The following is a 17,566-nucleotide window of genomic DNA, read 5'->3' on the forward strand; positions in this document are numbered from 1 at the left end:
TGAAATTACTGTAACTCATGTAACATAGTCTGTCACTTCCTTAAAGACAAGCATAGAACACATTTAGTGAAAATTAATACATTACTTTTACAGAGAAGGTCATGTTATTGGCCAGAAGTATTAAAAATCATTTTTGTTTGTGAGGTGGGTGATGGTGGATTTGTTCACAAGTTTCGGTTAAAATTAAATAAATGTTCCTAAAGCCAAGGATGGTTGAAAGTCGACTTGCTATCAAGCTCGTGATTGTGAAAATGACACAATCTACAAGAACATAAAGAATTGACTTTGAAGTATAACTAGTGGTGTTGGAATGTTTGCCATATTGCATACCAGTGAGACGAGGTGGCCGAGTGGTTAAGGCGATGGACTGCTAATCCATTGTGCTCTGCATGCATGGGTTCAAATCCCATCCTCGTCGTCACAATGCTTTTTAGGTAGAAGAGGCATTTTTACAAATACTGCTACTGACACACAAATGGCCAAAATAAACAAGTCAAATCAAGAAGTCTACTTTAAGATGGTAAACATGAGCAAGTGTCTTGATATTTGAACATGCAATGTCAATACTACTATCTAGAATTTATTTTGCAAATGCTTTATCCCCCATGATGGTGGATTAGCTCACACGTATAGGTTAAAATGATTTATGTTTAGATAATTAAAGTCTATGACATTTCTTGGGCTTTGTTAAACTGATATGGGATGCAGTTAAAACATTTTTACAGCAGAGCCCTTAATATAGGTTAAACCTTATTCCTGCATAATTTTCTTGTTTACATTACAGTGACAGCAAACTCTAAATGATGATGTTTGTAATATTTGCAGAGATTTGAAATTACTGTAACTCATGTAACATAGTCTGTCACTTAATTAAAGACAAGCATAGAACACATTTAGTGAAAATTAATACATTACTTTTACAGAGAAGGTCATGTTATTGGCCAGAAGTATTAAAAATCATTTTTGTTTGTGAGGTGGGTGATGGTGGATTTGTTCACAAGTTTCGGTTAAAATTAAATAAATGTTCCTAAAGCCAAGGATGGTTGAAAGTCGACTTGCTATCAAGCTCGTGATTGTGAAAATGACACAATCTACAAGAACATAAAGAATTGACTTTGAAGTATAACAAGTGGTGTTGGAAATTTTGCCAGACTGCATACCAGTGAGACGAGGTGGCCGAGTGGTTAAGGCGATGGACTGCTAATCCATTGTGCTCTGCACGCATGGGTTCAAATCCCATACTTGTCGTCACAATGCTCTTTAGGTAGAAGAGGCATTTTTACAAATACTGCTTCATAAACCAGCAAGTGAAGCTGACACAAAAATGGCCAAAATAAACAAGTCAAATCAAGAAGTCTACTTTAAGATGGTAAACATGAGCAAGTGTCTTGATATTTGAACATGCATTGTCAATACTACTATCTTAAATTTGTTTGGCAAATGCTTTATTTCCCCATGATGGTGGATTAACTCACAAGTATAGGTTAAAATAATTTATGTTTAGATAATAAAAAGTCTATGACATTTCTTGGGCTTTATTAAACTGATATGGGGTGCAGTTAAATTTTTTTACAGCAGAGCCCTTAATATAGGTTAAACCTTATTCCTGCATAATTTTCTTGTTTACATTACAGTGACAGCAAACTCTAAATGGTGATGTTTGTAATATTTGCAGGGATTTGAAATTACTGTAACTCATGTAACATAGTCTGTCACTTCCTTAAAGACAAGCATAGAACACATTTAGTGAAAATTAATACATTACTTTTACAGAGAAGGTCATGTTATTGGCCAGAAGTATTAAAAATCATTTTTGTTTGTGAGGTGGGTGATGGTGGATTTGTTCACAAGTTTCGGTTAAAATTAAATAAATGTTCCTAAAGCCAAGGATGGTTGAAAGTCGACTTGCTATCAAGCTCGTGATTGTGAAAATGACACAATCTACAAGAACATAAAGAATTGACTTTGAAGTATAACTAGTGGTGTTGGAATGTTTGCCAGACTGCATACCAGTGAGACGAGGTGGCTGAGTGGTTAAGGCGATGGACTGCTAATCCATTGTGCTCTGCACGCATGGGTTCAAATCCTATCCTTGTCGTCACAATGCTCTTTAGGTAGAAGAGGCATTTTTACAAATACTGCTTCATGAACCAACAAGTGAAGCTGACACAAAAATGGCCAAAATAAACAAGTCAAATCAAGAAGTCTACTTTGAGATGGTAAACATGAGCAAGTGTCTTGATATTTGAACATGCATTGTCAATACTACTATCTTAAATTTGTTTGGCAAATGCTTTATTTCCCCATGATGGTGGATTAACTCACAAGTATAGGTTAAAATTATTTATGTTTAGATAATAAAAAGTCTATGACATTTCTTGGGCTTTATTAAACTGATATGGGGTGCAGTTAAAATTTTTACAGCAGAGCCCTTAATATAGGTTAAACCTTATTCCTGCATAATTTTCTTGTTTACATTACAGTGACAGCAAACTCTAAATGGTGATGTTTGTAATATTTGCAGAGATTTGAAATTACTGTAACTCATGTAACATAGTCTGTCACTTCCTTAAAGACAAGCATAGAACACATTTAGTGAAAATGAATACATTACTTTTACAGAGAAGGTCATGTTATTGGCCAGAAGTATTAAAAATCATTTTTGTTTGTGAGGTGGGTGATGGTGGATTTGTTCACAAATTTTGGTTAAAATTAAATAAATGTTCCTAAAGCCAAGGATGGTTGAAAGTCGACTTGCTATCAAGCTCGTGATTGTGAAAATGACACAATCTACAAGAACATAAAGAATTGACTTTGAAGTATTACAAGTGGTGTTGGAAAGTTTGCTAGATTGCATACCAGTGAGACGAGGTTGCTGAGTGGTTAAGGCGATGGACTGCTAATCTATTGGGTTCGAATCCCATCCTTGTCGTCACAATACTTTTTAGGTAGAAGAGGCATTTTTACAAATACTGCTACTGACACACAAATGGCCAAAATAAACAAGTCAAATCAAGAAGTCTACTTTAAGATGGTAAACATGAGCAAGTGTCTTGATATTTGAACATGCAATGTCAATACTACTATCTAGAATTTATTTTGCAAATGCTTTATTCCCCATGATGGTGGATTAGCTCACAAGTATAGGTTAAAATGATTTATGTTTAGATAATTAAAGTCTATGACATTTCTTGGGCTTTGTTAAACTGATATGGGATGCAGTTAAAAAATTTTTACAGCAGAGCCCTTAATATAGGTTAAACCTTATTCCTGCATAATTTTCTTGTTTACATTACACTGACAGCAAACTCTAAATGGTGATGTTTGTAATATTTGCTGAGATTTGAAAATACTGTAACTCATGTAACATAGTCTGTCACCTCATTAAAGACAAGCATAGAACACATTTAGTGAAAATTAATACATTACTTTTACAGAGAAGGTCATGTTATTGGCCAGAAGTATTAAAAATCATTTTTGTTTGTGAGGTGGGTGATGGTGGATTTGTTCACAAGTTTCGGTTAAAATTAAATAAATGTTCCTAAAGCCAAGGATGGTTGAAAGTCGACTTGCTATCAAGCTCGTGATTGTGAAAATGACACAATCTACAAGAACATAAAGAATTGACTTTGAAGTATAACAAGTGGTGTTGGAAATTTTGCCAGACTGCATACCAGTGAGACGAGGTGGCCGAGTGGTTAAGGCGATGGACTGCTAATCCATTGTGCTCTGCACGCATGGGTTCAAATCCCATCCTTGTCGTCACAATGCTCTTTAGGTAGAAGAGGCATTTTTACAAATACTGCTTCATAAACCAGCAAGTGAAGCTGACACAAAAATGGCCAAAATAAACAAGTCAAATCAAGAAGTCTACTTTAAGATGGTAAACATGAGCAAGTGTCTTGATATTTGAACATGCATTGTCAATACTACTATCTTAAATTTGTTTGGCAAATGCTTTATTTCCCCATGATGGTGGATTAACTCACAAGTATAGGTTAAAATAATTTATGTTTAGATAATAAAAAGTCTATGACATTTCTTGGGCTTTATTAAACTGATATGGGGTGCAGTTAAATTTTTTTACAGCAGAGCCCTTAATATAGGTTAAACCTTATTCCTGCATAATTTTCTTGTTTACATTACAGTGACAGCAAACTCTAAATGGTGATGTTTGTAATATTTGCAGAGATTTGAAATTACTGTAACTCATGTAACATAGTCTGTCACTTCCTTAAAGACAAGCATAGAACACATTTAGTGAAAATTAATACATTACTTTTACAGAGAAGGTCATGTTATTGGCCAGAAGTATTAAAAATCATTTTTGTTTGTGAGGTGGGTGATGGTGGATTTGTTCACAAGTTTCGGTTAAAATTAAATAAATGTTCCTAAAGCCAAGGATGGTTGAAAGTCGACTTGCTATCAAGCTCGTGATTGTGAAAATGACACAATCTACAAGAACATAAAGAATTGACTTTGAAGTATAACTAGTGGTGTTGGAATGTTTGCCATATTGCATACCAGTGAGACGAGGTGGCCGAGTGGTTAAGGCGATGGACTGCTAATCCATTGTGCTCTGCACGCATGGGTTCAAATCCCATCCTCGTCGTCACAATGCTTTTTAGGTAGAAGAGGCATTTTTACAAATACTGCTACTGACACACAAATGGCCAAAATAAACAAGTCAAATCAAGAAGTCTACTTTAAGATGGTAAACATGACCAAGTGTCTTGATATTTGAACATGCAATGTCAATACTACTATCTAGAATTTATTTTGCAAATGCTTTATCCCCCATGATGGTGGATTAGCTCACACGTATAGGTTAAAATGATTTATGTTTAGATAATTAAAGTCTATGACATTTCTTGGGCTTTGTTAAACTGATATGGGATGCAGTTAAAACATTTTTACAGCAGAGCCCTTAATATAGGTTAAACCTTATTCCTGCATAATTTTCTTGTTTACATTACAGTGACAGCAAACTCTAAATGATGATGTTTGTAATATTTGCAGAGATTTGAAATTACTGTAACTCATGTAACATAGTCTGTCACTTAATTAAAGACAAGCATAGAACACATTTAGTGAAAATTAATACATTACTTTTACAGAGAAGGTCATGTTATTGGCCAGAAGTATTAAAAATCATTTTTGTTTGTGAGGTGGGTGATGGTGGATTTGTTCACAAGTTTTGGTTAAAATTAAATAAATGTTCCTAAAGCCAAGGATGGTTGAAAGTCGACTTGCTATCAAGCTCGTGATTGTGCAAATGACACAATCTACAAGAACATAAAGAATTGACTTTGAAGTATTACAAGTGGTGTTGGAAAGTTTGCAAGATTGCATACCAGAGAGACGAGGTGGCCGAGTGGTTAAGGCGATGGACTGCTAATCAATTGTGCTCAGCACGCATGGGTTCGAATCCCATCCTTGTCGTCACAATACTTTTTAGGTAGAAGAGGCATTTTTACAAATACTGCTACTGACACACAAATGGCCAAAATAAACAAGTCAAATCAAGAAGTCTACTTTAAGATGGTAAACATGAGCAAGTGTCTTGATATTTGAACATGCAATGTCAATACTACTATCTAGAATTTATTTTGCAAATGCTTTATTCCCCATGATGGTGGATTAGCTCACAAGTATAGGTTAAAATGATTTATGTTTAGATAATTAAAGTCTATGACATTTCTTGGGCTTTGTTAAACTGATATGGGATGCAGTTAAAAATTTTTTACAGCAGAGCCCTTAATATAGGTTAAACCTTATTCCTGCATAATTTTCTTGTTTACATTACAGTGACAGCAAACTCTAAATGGTGATGTTTGTAATATTTGCAGAGATTTGAAATTACTGTAACTCATGTAACACAGTCTGTCACTTCATTAAAGACAAGCATAGAACACATTTAGTGAAAATTAATACATTACTTTTACAGAGAAGGTCAAGTTATTGGCCAGAAGTATTAAAAATCATTTTTGTTTGTGAGGTGGGTGATGGTGGATTTGTTCACAAGTTTCTGTTAAAATTAAATAAATGTTCCTAAAGCCAAGGATGGTTGAAAGTCGACTTGCTATCAAGCTCGTGATTGTGAAAATGACACAATCTACAAGAACATAAAGAATTGACTTTGAAGTATAACAAGTGGTGTTGGAAATTTTACCAGACTGCATACCAGTGAGACGAGGTGGCCGAGTGGTTAAGGCGATGGACTGCTAATCCATTGTGCTCTGCACGCATGGGTTCAAATCCCATCCTTGTCGTCACAATGCTCTTTAGGTAGAAGAGGCATTTTTACAAATACTGCTTCATAAACCAGCAAGTGAAGCTGACACAAAAATGGCCAAAATAAACAAGTCAAAACAAGAAGTATACTTTGAGATGGTAAACATGAGCAAGTGTCTTGATATTTGAACATGCATTGTCAATACTACTATCTTAAATTTGTTTGGCAAATGCTTTATTTCCCCATGATAGTGGATTAACTCACAAGTATAGGTTAAAATAATTTATGTTTAGATTATAAAAAGTCTATGACATTTCTTGGGCTTTATTAAACTGATATGGGGTGCAGTTAAAAATTTTTACAGCAGAGCCCTTAATATAGGTTAAACCTTATTCCTGCATACTTTTCTTGTTTACATTACAGTGACAGCAAACTCTAAATGGTGATGTTTGTAATATTTGCAGAGATTTGAAATTACTGTAACTCATGTAACATAGTCTGTCACTTCCTTAAAGACAAGCATAGAACACATTTAGTGAAAATTAATACATTACTTTTACAGAGAAGGTCATGTTATTGGCCAGAATTATTAAAAATCATTTTTGTTTGTGAGGTGGGTGATGGTGGATTTGTTCACAAATTTTGGTTAAAATTAAATAAATGTTCCTAAAGCCAAGGATGGTTGAAAGTCGACTTGCTATCAAGCTCGTGATTGTGAAAATGACACAATCTACAAGAACATAAAGAATTGACTTTGAAGTATTACAAGTGGTGTTGGAAAGTTTGCTAGATTGCATACCAGTGAGACGAGGTTGCCGAGTGGTTAAGGCGATGGACTGCTAATCCATTGTGCTCAGCACGCATGGGTTCGAATCCCATCATTGTCGTCACAATACTTTTTAGGTAGAAGAGGCATTTTTACAAATACTGCTACTGACACACAAATGGCCAAAATAAACAAGTCAAATCAAGAAGTCTACTTTAAGATGGTAAACATGAGCAAGTGTCTTGATATTTGAACATGCAATGTCAATACTACTATCTAGAATTTATTTTGCAAATGCTTTATTCCCCATGATGGTGGATTAGCTCACAAGTATAGGTTAAAATGATTTATGTTTAGATAATTAAAGTCTATGACATTTCTTGGGCTTTGTTAAACTGATATGGGATGCAGTTAAAAATTTTTTACAGCAGAGCCCTTAATATAGGTTAAACCTTATTCCTGCATAATTTTCTTGTTTACATTACACTGACAGCAAACTCTAAATGGTGATGTTTGTAATATTTGCTGAGATTTGAAATTACTGTAACTCATGTAACATAGTCTGTCACCTCATTAAAGACAAGCATAGAACACATTTAGTGAAAATTAATACATTACTTTTACAGAGAAGGTCATGTTATTGGCCAGAAGTATTAAAAATCATTTTTGTTTGTGAGGTGGGTGATGGTGGATTTGTTCACAAGTTTCGGTTAAAATTAAATAAATGTTCCTAAAGCCAAGGATGGTTGAAAGTCGACTTGCTATCAAGCTCGTGATTGTGAAAATGACACAATCTACAAGAACATAAAGAATTGACTTTGAAGTATAACAAGTGGTGTTGGAAAGTTTGCCAGATTGCATACCAGTGAGACGAGGTGGCCGAGTGGTTAAGGCGATGGGCTGCTAATCCATTGTGCTCTGCACGCATGGGTTCAGATCCCATCCTCGTCGTCACAATGCTCTTTCGGTAGAAGAGACATTTTTACAAATACTGCATCATAAACCAGCAAGTGAAGCTGACACAAAAATGGCCAAAATAAACAAGTCAAATCAAGAAGTCTACCTTAAGATGGTAAACATGAGCAAGTGTCTTGATATTTGAACATGCATTGTCAATACTACTATCTTGAATTTGTTTGGCAAATGCTTTATTTCCCCATGATGGTGGATTAACTCACAAGTATAGGTTAAAATAATTTATGTTAGATAATTAAAGTCTATGACATTTCTTGGGCTTTATTAAACTGATATGGGGTGCAGTTAAATTTTTTTTACAGCAGAGCCCTTAATATAGGTTAAACCTTATTCCTGCATAATTTTCTTGTTTACATTACAGTGACAGCAAACTCTAAATGGTGATGTTTGTAATATTTGCAGAGATTTGAAATTACTGTAACTCATGTAACATAGTCTGTCACTTCATTAAAGACAAGCATAGAACACATTTAGTGAAAATTAATACATTACTTTTACAGAGAAGGTCATGTTATTGGCCAGAAGTATTAAAAATCATTTTTGTTTGTGAAGTGGATGATGGTGGATTTGTTCACAAGTATCGGTTAAAATTAAATAAATGTTCCTAAAGCCAAGGATGGTTGAAAGTCGACTTACTATCAAGCTGGTGATTGTGAAAATGACACAATCTACAAGAACATAAAGAATTGACTTTGAAGTATAACAAGTGGTGTTGGAAATTTTGCCAGACTGCATACCAGTGAGACGAGGTGGCCGAGTGGTTAAGGCGATGGACTGCTAATCCATTGTGCTCTGCACGCATGGGTTCAAATCCCATCCTTGTCGTCACAATGCTCTTTAGGTAGAAGAGGCATTTTTACAAATACTGCTTCATAAACCAGCAAGTGAAGCTGACACAAAAATGGCCAAAATAAACAAGTCAAATCAAGAAGTCTACTTTAAGATGGTAAACATGAGCAAGTGTCTTGATATTTGAACATGCATTGTCAATACTAATATCTTGAATTTGTTTGGCAAATGCTTTATTTCCCCATGATGGTGGATTAACTCACAAGTGTAGGTTAAAATAATTTATGTTTAGATAATTAAAGTCTATGACATTTCTTGGGCTTTATTAAACTGATATGGGGTGCAGTTAATTTTTTTTTACAGCAGAGCCCTTAATATAGGTTAAACCTTATTCCTGCATAATTTTCTTGTTTACATTACAGTGACAGCAAACTCTAAATGGTGATGTTTGTAATATTTGCAGAGATTTGAAATTACTGTAACTCATGTAACATAGTCTGTCACTTCCTTAAAGACAAGCATAGAACACATTTAGTGAAAATTAATACATTACTTTTACAGAGAAGGTCATGTTATTGGCCAGAAGTATTAAAAATCATTTTTGTTTGTGAGGTGGATGATGGTGGATTTGTTCACAAGTATCGGTTAAAATTAAATAAATGTTCCTAAAGCCAAGGATGGTTGAAAGTCGACTTACTATCTAGCTCGTGATTGTGAAAATGACACAATCTACAAGAACATAAAGAATTGACTTTGAAGTATAAGTAGTAGTGTTGGAAAGTTTGCCATATTGCATACCAGTGAGACGAGGTGGCCGAGTGGTTAAGGCGATGGACTGCTAATCCATTGTGCTCATCCTCGTCGTCACAATGCTTTTTAGGTAGAAGAGGCATTTTTACAAATACTGCTACTGACACACAAATGGCCAAAATAAACAAGTCAAATCAAGAAGTCTACTTTAAGATGGTAAACATGAGCAAGTGTCTTGATATTTGAACATGCAATGTCAATACTACTATCTAGAATTTATTTTGCAAATGCTTTATCCCCCATGATGGTGGATTAGCTCACAAGTATAGGTTAAAATGATTTATGTTTAGATAATTTAAAGTCTATGACATTTATTGGGCTTTGTTAAACTGATATGGGATGCAGTTAAAACATTTTTACAGCAGAGCCCTTAATATAGGTTAAACCTTATTCCTGCATAATTTTCTTGTTTACATTACAGTGACAGCAAACTCTAAATGGTGATGTTTGTAATATTTGCAGAGATTTGAAATTACTGTAACTCATGTAACATAGTCTGTCACTTCATTAAAGACAAGCATAGAACACATTTAGTGAAAATTAATACATTACTTTTACAGAGAAGGTCATGTTATTGGCCAGAAGTATTAAAAATCATTTTTGTTTGTGAAGTGGATGATGGTGGATTTGTTCACAAGTATCGGTTAAAATTAAATAAATGTTCCTAAAGCCAAGGATGGTTGAAAGTCGACTTACTATCAAGCTGGCGATTGTGAAAATGACACAATCTACAAGAACATAAAGAATAGACTTTGAAGTATAACTAGTGGTGTTGGAAAGTTTGCCAGATTGCATACCAGTGAGACGAGGTGGCCGAGTGGTTAAGGCGATGGACTGCTAATCCATTGTGCTCATCCTCGTCGTCACAATGCTTTTTAGGTAGAAGAGGCATTTTTACAAATACTGCTACTGACACACAAATGGCCAAAATAAACAAGTCAAATCAAGAAGTCTACTTTAAGCTGGTAAACATGAGCAAGTGTCTTGATATTTGAACATGCAATGTCAATACTACTATCTAGAATTTATTTTGCAAATGCTTTATTCCCCATGATGGTGGATTAGCTCACAAGTATAGGTTAAAATGATTTATGTTTAGATAATTAAAGTCTATGACATTTCTTGGGCTTTGTTAAACTGATATGGGATGCAGTTAAAAAAATTTTACAGCAGAGCCCTTAATATAGGTTAAACCTTATTCCTGCATAATTTTCTTGTTTAAATTACACTGACAGCAAACTCTAAATGGTGATGTTTGTAATATTTGCTGAGATTTGAAATTACTGTAACTCATGTAACATAGTCTGTCACCTCATTAAAGACAAGCATAGAACACATTTAGTGAAAATTAATGCATTACTTTTACAGAGAAGGTCATGTTATTGGCCAGAAGTATTAAAAATCATTTTTGTTTGTGAGGTGGGTGATGGTGGATTTGTTCACAAGTTTCGGTTAAAATTAAATAAATGTTCCTAAAGCCAAGGATGGTTGAAAGTCGACTTGCTATCAAGCTCGTGATTGTGAAAATGACACAATCTACAAGAACATAAAGAATTGACTTTGAAGTATAACAAGTGGTGTTGGAAATTTTGCCAGACTGCATACCAGTGAGACGAGGTGGCCGAGTGGTTAAGGCGATGGACTGCTAATCCATTGTGCTCTGCACGCATGGGTTCAAATCCCATCCTTGTCGTCACAATGCTCTTTAGGTAGAAGAGGCATTTTTACAAATACTGCTTCATAAACCAGCAAGTGAAGCTGACACAAAAATGGCCAAAATAAACAAGTCAAATCAAGAAGTCTACTTTAAGATGGTAAACATGAGCAAGTGTCTTGATATTTGAACATGCATTGTCAATACTACTATCTTAAATTTGTTTGGCAAATGCTTTATTTCCCCATGATGGTGGATTAGCTCACAAGTATAGGTTAAAATGATTTATGTTTAGATAATTTAAAGTCTATGACATTTCTTGGGCTTTGTTAAACTGATATGGGATGCAGTTAAAACATTTTTACAGCAGAGCCCTTAATATAGGTTAAACCTTATTCCTGCATAATTTTCTTGTTTACATTACAGTGACAGCAAACTCTAAATGGTGATGTTTGTAATATTTGCAGCGATTTGAAATTACTGTAACTCATGTAACATAGTCTGTCACTTCATTAAAGAAAAGCATAGAACACATTTAGTGAAAATTAATACATTATTTTTACAGAGAAGGTCATGTTATTGGCCAGAAGTATTAAAAATCATTTTTGTTTGTGAGGTGGGTGATGGTGGATTTGTTCACAAGTTTCGGTTAAAATTAAATAAATGTTCCTAAAGCCAAGGATGGTTGAAAGTCGACTTGCTATCAAGCTCGTGATTGTGAAAATGACACAATCTACAAGAACATAAAGAATTGACTTTGAAGTATAACAAGTGGTGTTGGAAAGTTTGCCAGATTGCATACCAGTGAGACGAGGTGGCCGAGTGGTTAAGGCGATGGACTGCTAATCTATTGTGCTCATCCTCGTCGTCACAATGCTTTTTAGGTAGAAGAGGCATTTTTACAAATACTGCTACTGACACACAAATGGCCAAAATAAACAAGTCAAATCAAGAAGTCTACTTTAAGATGGTAAACATGAGCAAGTGTCTTGATATTTGAACATGCAATGTCAATACTACTATCTAGAATTTATTTTGCAAATGCTTTATCCCCCATGATGGTGGATTAGCTCACAAGTATAGGTTAAAATGATTTATGTTTAGATAATTTAAAGTCTATGACATTTCTTGGGCTTTGTTAAACTGATATGGGATGCAGTTAAAACATTTTTACAGCAGAGCCCTTAATAAAGGTTAAACCTTATTCCTGCATAATTTTCTTGTTTACATTACAGTGACCGCAAACTCTAAATGGTGATGTTTGTAATATTTGCAGAGATTTGAAATTACTGTAACTCATGTAACATAGTCTGTCACTTCATTAAAGACAAGCATAGAACACATTTAGTGAAAATTAATACATTACTTTTACAGAGAAGGTCATGTTATTGGCCAGAAGTATTAAAAATCATTTTTGTTTGTGAGGTGGGTGATGGTGGATTTGTTCACAAGTTTCGGTTAAAATTAAATAAATGTTCCTAAAGCCAAGGATGGTTGAAAGTCGACTTGCTATTAAGCTCGTGATTGTGAAAATGACACAATCTACAAGAACATAAAGAATTGACTTTGAAGTATAACTAGTGGTGTTGGAATGTTTGCCAAATTGCATACTAGTGAGACGAGGTGGCCGAGTGGTTAAGGCGATGGACTGCTAATCCATTGTGCTCAGCACGCATAGGTTCAAATCCCATCCTAGTCGTCACTATACTTTTTAGGTAGAAGAGGCATTTTTACAAATACTGCTACTGACACACAAATGGCCAAAATAAACAAGTCAAATCAAGAAGTCTTCTTTAAGATGGTAAACATGAGCAAGTGTCTTGATATTTGAACATGCAATGTCAATACTACTACCTAGAATTTATTTTGCAAATGCTTTATTCCCCATGATGGTGGATTAGCTCACAAGTATAGGTTAAAATGATTTATGTTTAGATAATTAAAGTCTATGACATTTCTTGGGCTTTGTTAAACTGATATGGGATGCAGTTAAATTTTTTTTACAGCAGAGCCCTTAATATAGGTTAAACCTTATTCCTGCATAATTTTCTTGTTTACATTACAGTGACAGCAAACTCTAAATGGTGATGTTTGTAATATTTGCAGCGATTTGAAATTACTGTAACTCATGTAACATAGTCTGTCACTTCATTAAAGACAAGCATAGAACACATTTAGTGAAAATTAATACATTATTTTTACAGAGAAGGTCATGTTATTGGCCAGAAGTATTAAAAATCATTTTTGTTTGTGAGGTGGGTGATGGTGGATTTGTTCACAAGTTTCGGTTAAAATTAAATAAATGTTCCTAAAGCCAAGGATGGTTGAAAGTCGACTTGCTATCAAGCTCGTGATTGTGAAAATGACACAATCTACAAGAACATAAAGAATTGACTTTGAAGTATAACAAGTGGTGTTGGAAAGTTTGCCAGATTGCATACAAGTGAGACGAGGTGGCCGAGTGGTTAAGGCGATGGGCTGCTAATCCATTGTGCTCTGCGCGCATGGGTTCAAATCCCATCCTCGTCGTTACAATGCTCTTTCGGTAGTAGAGGTAATTTTACAAATACTGCATCATAAACCAGCAAGTGAAGCTGACACAAAAATGGCCAAAATAAACAAGTCAAATCAAGAAGTCTACTTTAAGATGGTAAACATGAGCAAGTGTCTTGATATTTGAACATGCATTGTCAATACTACTATCTTGAATTTGTTTGGCAAATGCTTTATTTCCCCATGATGGTGGATTAACTCACAAGTATAGGTTAAAATAATTTATGTTAGATAATTAAAGTCTATGACATTTCTTGGGCTTTATTAAACTGATATGGGGTGCAGTTAAATTTTTTTACAGCAGAGCCCTTAATATAGGTTAAACCTTATTCCTGCATAATTTTCTTGTTTACATTACAGTGACAGCAAACTCTAAATGGTGATGTTTGCAATATTTGCAGAGATTTGAAATTACTGTAACTCATGTAACATAGTCTGTCACTTCATTAAAGACAAGCATAGAACACATTTAGTGAAAATTAATACATTACTTTTACAGAGAAGGTCATGTTATTGGCCAGAAGTATTAAAAATAATTTTTGTTTGTGAGGTGGGTGATGGTGGATTTGTTCACAAGTTTCGGTTAAAATTAAATAAATGTTCCTAAAGCCAAGGATGGTTGAAAGTCGACTTGCTATCAAGCTCGTGATTGTGAAAATGACACAATCTACAAGAACATAAAGAATTGACTTTGAAGTATAACAAGTGGTGTTGGAAAGTTTGCCAGATTGCATACCAGTGAGACGAGGTGGCCGAGTGGTTAAGGCGATGGGCTGCTAATCCATTGTGCTCTGCACGCATGGGTTCAAATCCCATCCTCGTTGTCACAATGCTCTTTCGGTAGAAGAGGCATTTTTACAAATACTGCATCATAAACCAGCAAGTGAAGCTGACACAAAAATGGCCAAAATAAACAAGTCAAATCAAGAAGTCTACTTTAAGATGGTAAACTTGAGCAAGTGTCTTGATATTTGAACATGCATTGTCAATACTACTATCTTGAATTTGTTTGGCAAATGCTTTATTTCCCCATGATGGTGGATTAACTCACAAGTATAGGTTAAAATAATTTATGTTAGATAATTAAAGTCTATGACATTTCTTGGGCTTTATTAAACTGATATGGGGTGCAGTTAAATTTTTTTACAGCAGAGCCCTTAATATAGGTTAAACCTTATTCCTGCATAATTTTCTTGTTTACATTACAGTGACAGCAAACTCTAAATGGTGATGTTTGTAATATTTGCAGAGATTTGAAATTACTGTAACTCATGTAACATAGTCTGTCACTTCATTAAAGACAAGCATAGAACACATTTAGTGAAAATTAATACATTACTTTTACAGAGAAGGTCATGTTATTGGCCAGAAGTATTAAAAATCATTTTTGTTTGTGAAGTGGATGATGGTGGATTTGTTCACAAGTATCGGTTAAAATTAAATAAATGTTCCTAAAGCCAAGGATGGTTGAAAGTCGACTTACTATCAAGCTGGTGATTGTGAAAATGACACAATCTACAAGAACATAAAGAATTGACTTTGAAGTATAACAAGTGGTGTTGGAAATTTTGCCAGACTGCATACCAGTGAGACGAGGTGGCCGAGTGGTTAAGGCGATGGACTGCTAATCCATTGTGCTCTGCACGCATGGGTTCAAATCCCATCCTTGTCGTCACAATGCTCTTTAGGTAGAAGAGGCATTTTTACAAATACTGCTTCATAAACCAGCAAGTGAAGCTGACACAAAAATGGCCAAAATAAACAAGTCAAATCAAGAAGTCTACTTTAAGATGGTAAACATGAGCAAGTGTCTTGATATTTGAACATGCATTGTCAATACTAATATCTTGAATTTGTTTGGCAAATGCTTTATTTCCCATGATGGTGGATTAACTCACAAGTGTAGGTTAAAATAATTTATGTTTAGATAATTAAAGTCTATGACATTTCTTGGGCTTTATTAAACTGATATGGGGTGCAGTTAAATTTTTTTACAGCAGAGCCCTTAATATAGGTTAAACCTTATTCCTGCATAATTTTCTTGTTTACATTACAGTGACAGCAAACTCTAAATGGTGATGTTTGTAATATTTGCAGAGATTTGAAATTACTGTAACTCATGTAACATAGTCTGTCACTTCCTTAAAGACAAGCATAGAACACATTTAGTGAAAATTAATACATTACTTTTACAGAGAAGGTCATGTTATTGGCCAGAAGTATTAAAAATCATTTTTGTTTGTGAGGTGGATGATGGTGGATTTGTTCACAAGTATCGGTTAAAATTAAATAAATGTTCCTAAAGCCAAGGATGGTTGAAAGTCGACTTACTATCTAGCTCGTGATTGTGAAAATGACACAATCTACAAGAACATAAAGAATTGACTTTGAAGTATAAGTAGTGGTGTTGGAAAGTTTGCCATATTGCATACCAGTGAGACGAGGTGGCCGAGTGGTTAAGGCGATGGACTGCTAATCCATTGTGCTCATCCTCGTCGTCACAATGCTTTTTAGGTAGAAGAGGCATTTTTACAAATACTGCTACTGACACACAAATGGCCAAAATAAACAAGTCAAATCAAGAAGTCTACTTTAAGATGGTAAACATGAGCAAGTGTCTTGATATTTGAACATGCAATGTCAATACTACTATCTAGAATTTATTTTGCAAATGCTTTATTCCCCATGATGGTGGATTAGCTCACAAGTATAGGTTAAAATGATTTATGTTTAGATAATTAAAGTCTATGACATTTCTTGGGCTTTGTTAAACTGATATGGGATGCAGTTAAAAAATTTTTACAGCAGAGCCCTTAATATAGGTTAAACCTTATTCCTGCATAATTTTCTTGTTTAAATTACACTGACAGCAAACTCTAAATGGTGATGTTTGTAATATTTGCTGAGATTTGAAATTACTGTAACTCATGTAACATAGTCTGTCACCTCATTAAAGACAAGCATAGAACACATTTAGTGAAAATTAATGCATTACTTTTACAGAGAAGGTCATGTTATTGGCCAGAAGTATTAAAAATCATTTTTGTTTGTGAAGTGGATGATGGTGGATTTGTTCACAAGTATCGGTTAAAATTAAATAAATGTTCCTAAAGCCAAGGATGGTTGAAAGTCGACTTACTATCAAGCTGGTGATTGTGAAAATGACACAATCTACAAGAACATAAAGAATTGACTTTGAAGTATAACAAGTGGTGTTGGAAATTTTGCCAGACTGCATACCAGTGAGACGAGGTGGCCGAGTGGTTAAGGCGGTGGACTGCTAATCCATTGTGCTCTGCACGCATGGGTTCAAATCCCATCCTTGTCGTCACAATGCTCTTTAGGTAGAAGAGGCATTTTTACAAATACTGCTTCATAAACCAGCAAGTGAAGCTGACACAAAAATGGCCAAAATAAACAAGTCAAATCAAGAAGTCTACTTTAAGATGGTAAACATGAGCAAGTGTCTTGATATTTGAACATGCATTGTCAATACTAATATCTTGAATTTGTTTGGCAAATGCTTTATTTCCCCATGATGGTGGATTAACTCACAAGTGTAGGTTAAAATAATTTATGTTTAGATAATTAAAGTCTATGACATTTCTTGGGCTTTATTAAACTGATATGGGGTGCAGTTAAAATTTTTTACAGCAGAGCCCTTAATATAGGTTAAACCTTATTCCTGCATAATTTTCTTGTTTACATTACAGTGACAGCAAACTCTAAATGGTGATGTTTGTAATATTTGCAGAGATTTGAAATTACTGTAACTCATGTAACA

The 17,566-nt window shown here is 34.6% G+C and overlaps 16 non-coding genes across 16 annotated transcripts; all 16 read left to right on the forward strand.

The window, feature by feature from the left end:
- The first annotated feature begins 336 nt into the window (after positions 1-336).
- TRNAS-GCU (transfer RNA serine (anticodon GCU)) lies at positions 337-418 on the forward strand. Its single transcript has one exon. It is a non-coding gene; the product is annotated as a tRNA-Ser (tRNA).
- A 748-nt stretch (positions 419-1,166) lies between these two features.
- On the forward strand, positions 1,167-1,248 carry TRNAS-GCU (transfer RNA serine (anticodon GCU)). The gene has a single exon. It is a non-coding gene; the product is annotated as a tRNA-Ser (tRNA).
- A 768-nt stretch (positions 1,249-2,016) lies between these two features.
- Positions 2,017-2,098, forward strand: TRNAS-GCU (transfer RNA serine (anticodon GCU)). Its single transcript has one exon. It is a non-coding gene; the product is annotated as a tRNA-Ser (tRNA).
- Positions 2,099-3,680: 1,582 nt separating this feature from the next.
- Positions 3,681-3,762, forward strand: TRNAS-GCU (transfer RNA serine (anticodon GCU)). The gene has a single exon. It is a non-coding gene; the product is annotated as a tRNA-Ser (tRNA).
- Positions 3,763-4,530: 768 nt separating this feature from the next.
- TRNAS-GCU (transfer RNA serine (anticodon GCU)) lies at positions 4,531-4,612 on the forward strand. The gene has a single exon. It is a non-coding gene; the product is annotated as a tRNA-Ser (tRNA).
- A 748-nt stretch (positions 4,613-5,360) lies between these two features.
- Positions 5,361-5,442, forward strand: TRNAS-GCU (transfer RNA serine (anticodon GCU)). Its single transcript has one exon. It is a non-coding gene; the product is annotated as a tRNA-Ser (tRNA).
- A 748-nt stretch (positions 5,443-6,190) lies between these two features.
- Positions 6,191-6,272, forward strand: TRNAS-GCU (transfer RNA serine (anticodon GCU)). Its single transcript has one exon. It is a non-coding gene; the product is annotated as a tRNA-Ser (tRNA).
- A 768-nt stretch (positions 6,273-7,040) lies between these two features.
- Positions 7,041-7,122, forward strand: TRNAS-GCU (transfer RNA serine (anticodon GCU)). The gene has a single exon. It is a non-coding gene; the product is annotated as a tRNA-Ser (tRNA).
- A 748-nt stretch (positions 7,123-7,870) lies between these two features.
- Positions 7,871-7,952, forward strand: TRNAS-GCU (transfer RNA serine (anticodon GCU)). Its single transcript has one exon. It is a non-coding gene; the product is annotated as a tRNA-Ser (tRNA).
- A 767-nt stretch (positions 7,953-8,719) lies between these two features.
- TRNAS-GCU (transfer RNA serine (anticodon GCU)) lies at positions 8,720-8,801 on the forward strand. Its single transcript has one exon. It is a non-coding gene; the product is annotated as a tRNA-Ser (tRNA).
- A 2,385-nt stretch (positions 8,802-11,186) lies between these two features.
- Positions 11,187-11,268, forward strand: TRNAS-GCU (transfer RNA serine (anticodon GCU)). Its single transcript has one exon. It is a non-coding gene; the product is annotated as a tRNA-Ser (tRNA).
- A 1,578-nt stretch (positions 11,269-12,846) lies between these two features.
- Positions 12,847-12,928, forward strand: TRNAS-GCU (transfer RNA serine (anticodon GCU)). The gene has a single exon. It is a non-coding gene; the product is annotated as a tRNA-Ser (tRNA).
- A 748-nt stretch (positions 12,929-13,676) lies between these two features.
- Positions 13,677-13,758, forward strand: TRNAS-GCU (transfer RNA serine (anticodon GCU)). The gene has a single exon. It is a non-coding gene; the product is annotated as a tRNA-Ser (tRNA).
- A 766-nt stretch (positions 13,759-14,524) lies between these two features.
- TRNAS-GCU (transfer RNA serine (anticodon GCU)) lies at positions 14,525-14,606 on the forward strand. Its single transcript has one exon. It is a non-coding gene; the product is annotated as a tRNA-Ser (tRNA).
- Positions 14,607-15,372: 766 nt separating this feature from the next.
- On the forward strand, positions 15,373-15,454 carry TRNAS-GCU (transfer RNA serine (anticodon GCU)). The gene has a single exon. It is a non-coding gene; the product is annotated as a tRNA-Ser (tRNA).
- Positions 15,455-17,028: 1,574 nt separating this feature from the next.
- On the forward strand, positions 17,029-17,110 carry TRNAS-GCU (transfer RNA serine (anticodon GCU)). Its single transcript has one exon. It is a non-coding gene; the product is annotated as a tRNA-Ser (tRNA).
- The last annotated feature ends 456 nt before the right edge of the window (positions 17,111-17,566 follow it).

This window comes from Pseudophryne corroboree, chromosome 11, assembly GCF_028390025.1.
Source record: "Pseudophryne corroboree isolate aPseCor3 chromosome 11, aPseCor3.hap2, whole genome shotgun sequence".
NCBI classification, from domain to species: domain Eukaryota; kingdom Metazoa; phylum Chordata; class Amphibia; order Anura; family Myobatrachidae; genus Pseudophryne; species Pseudophryne corroboree.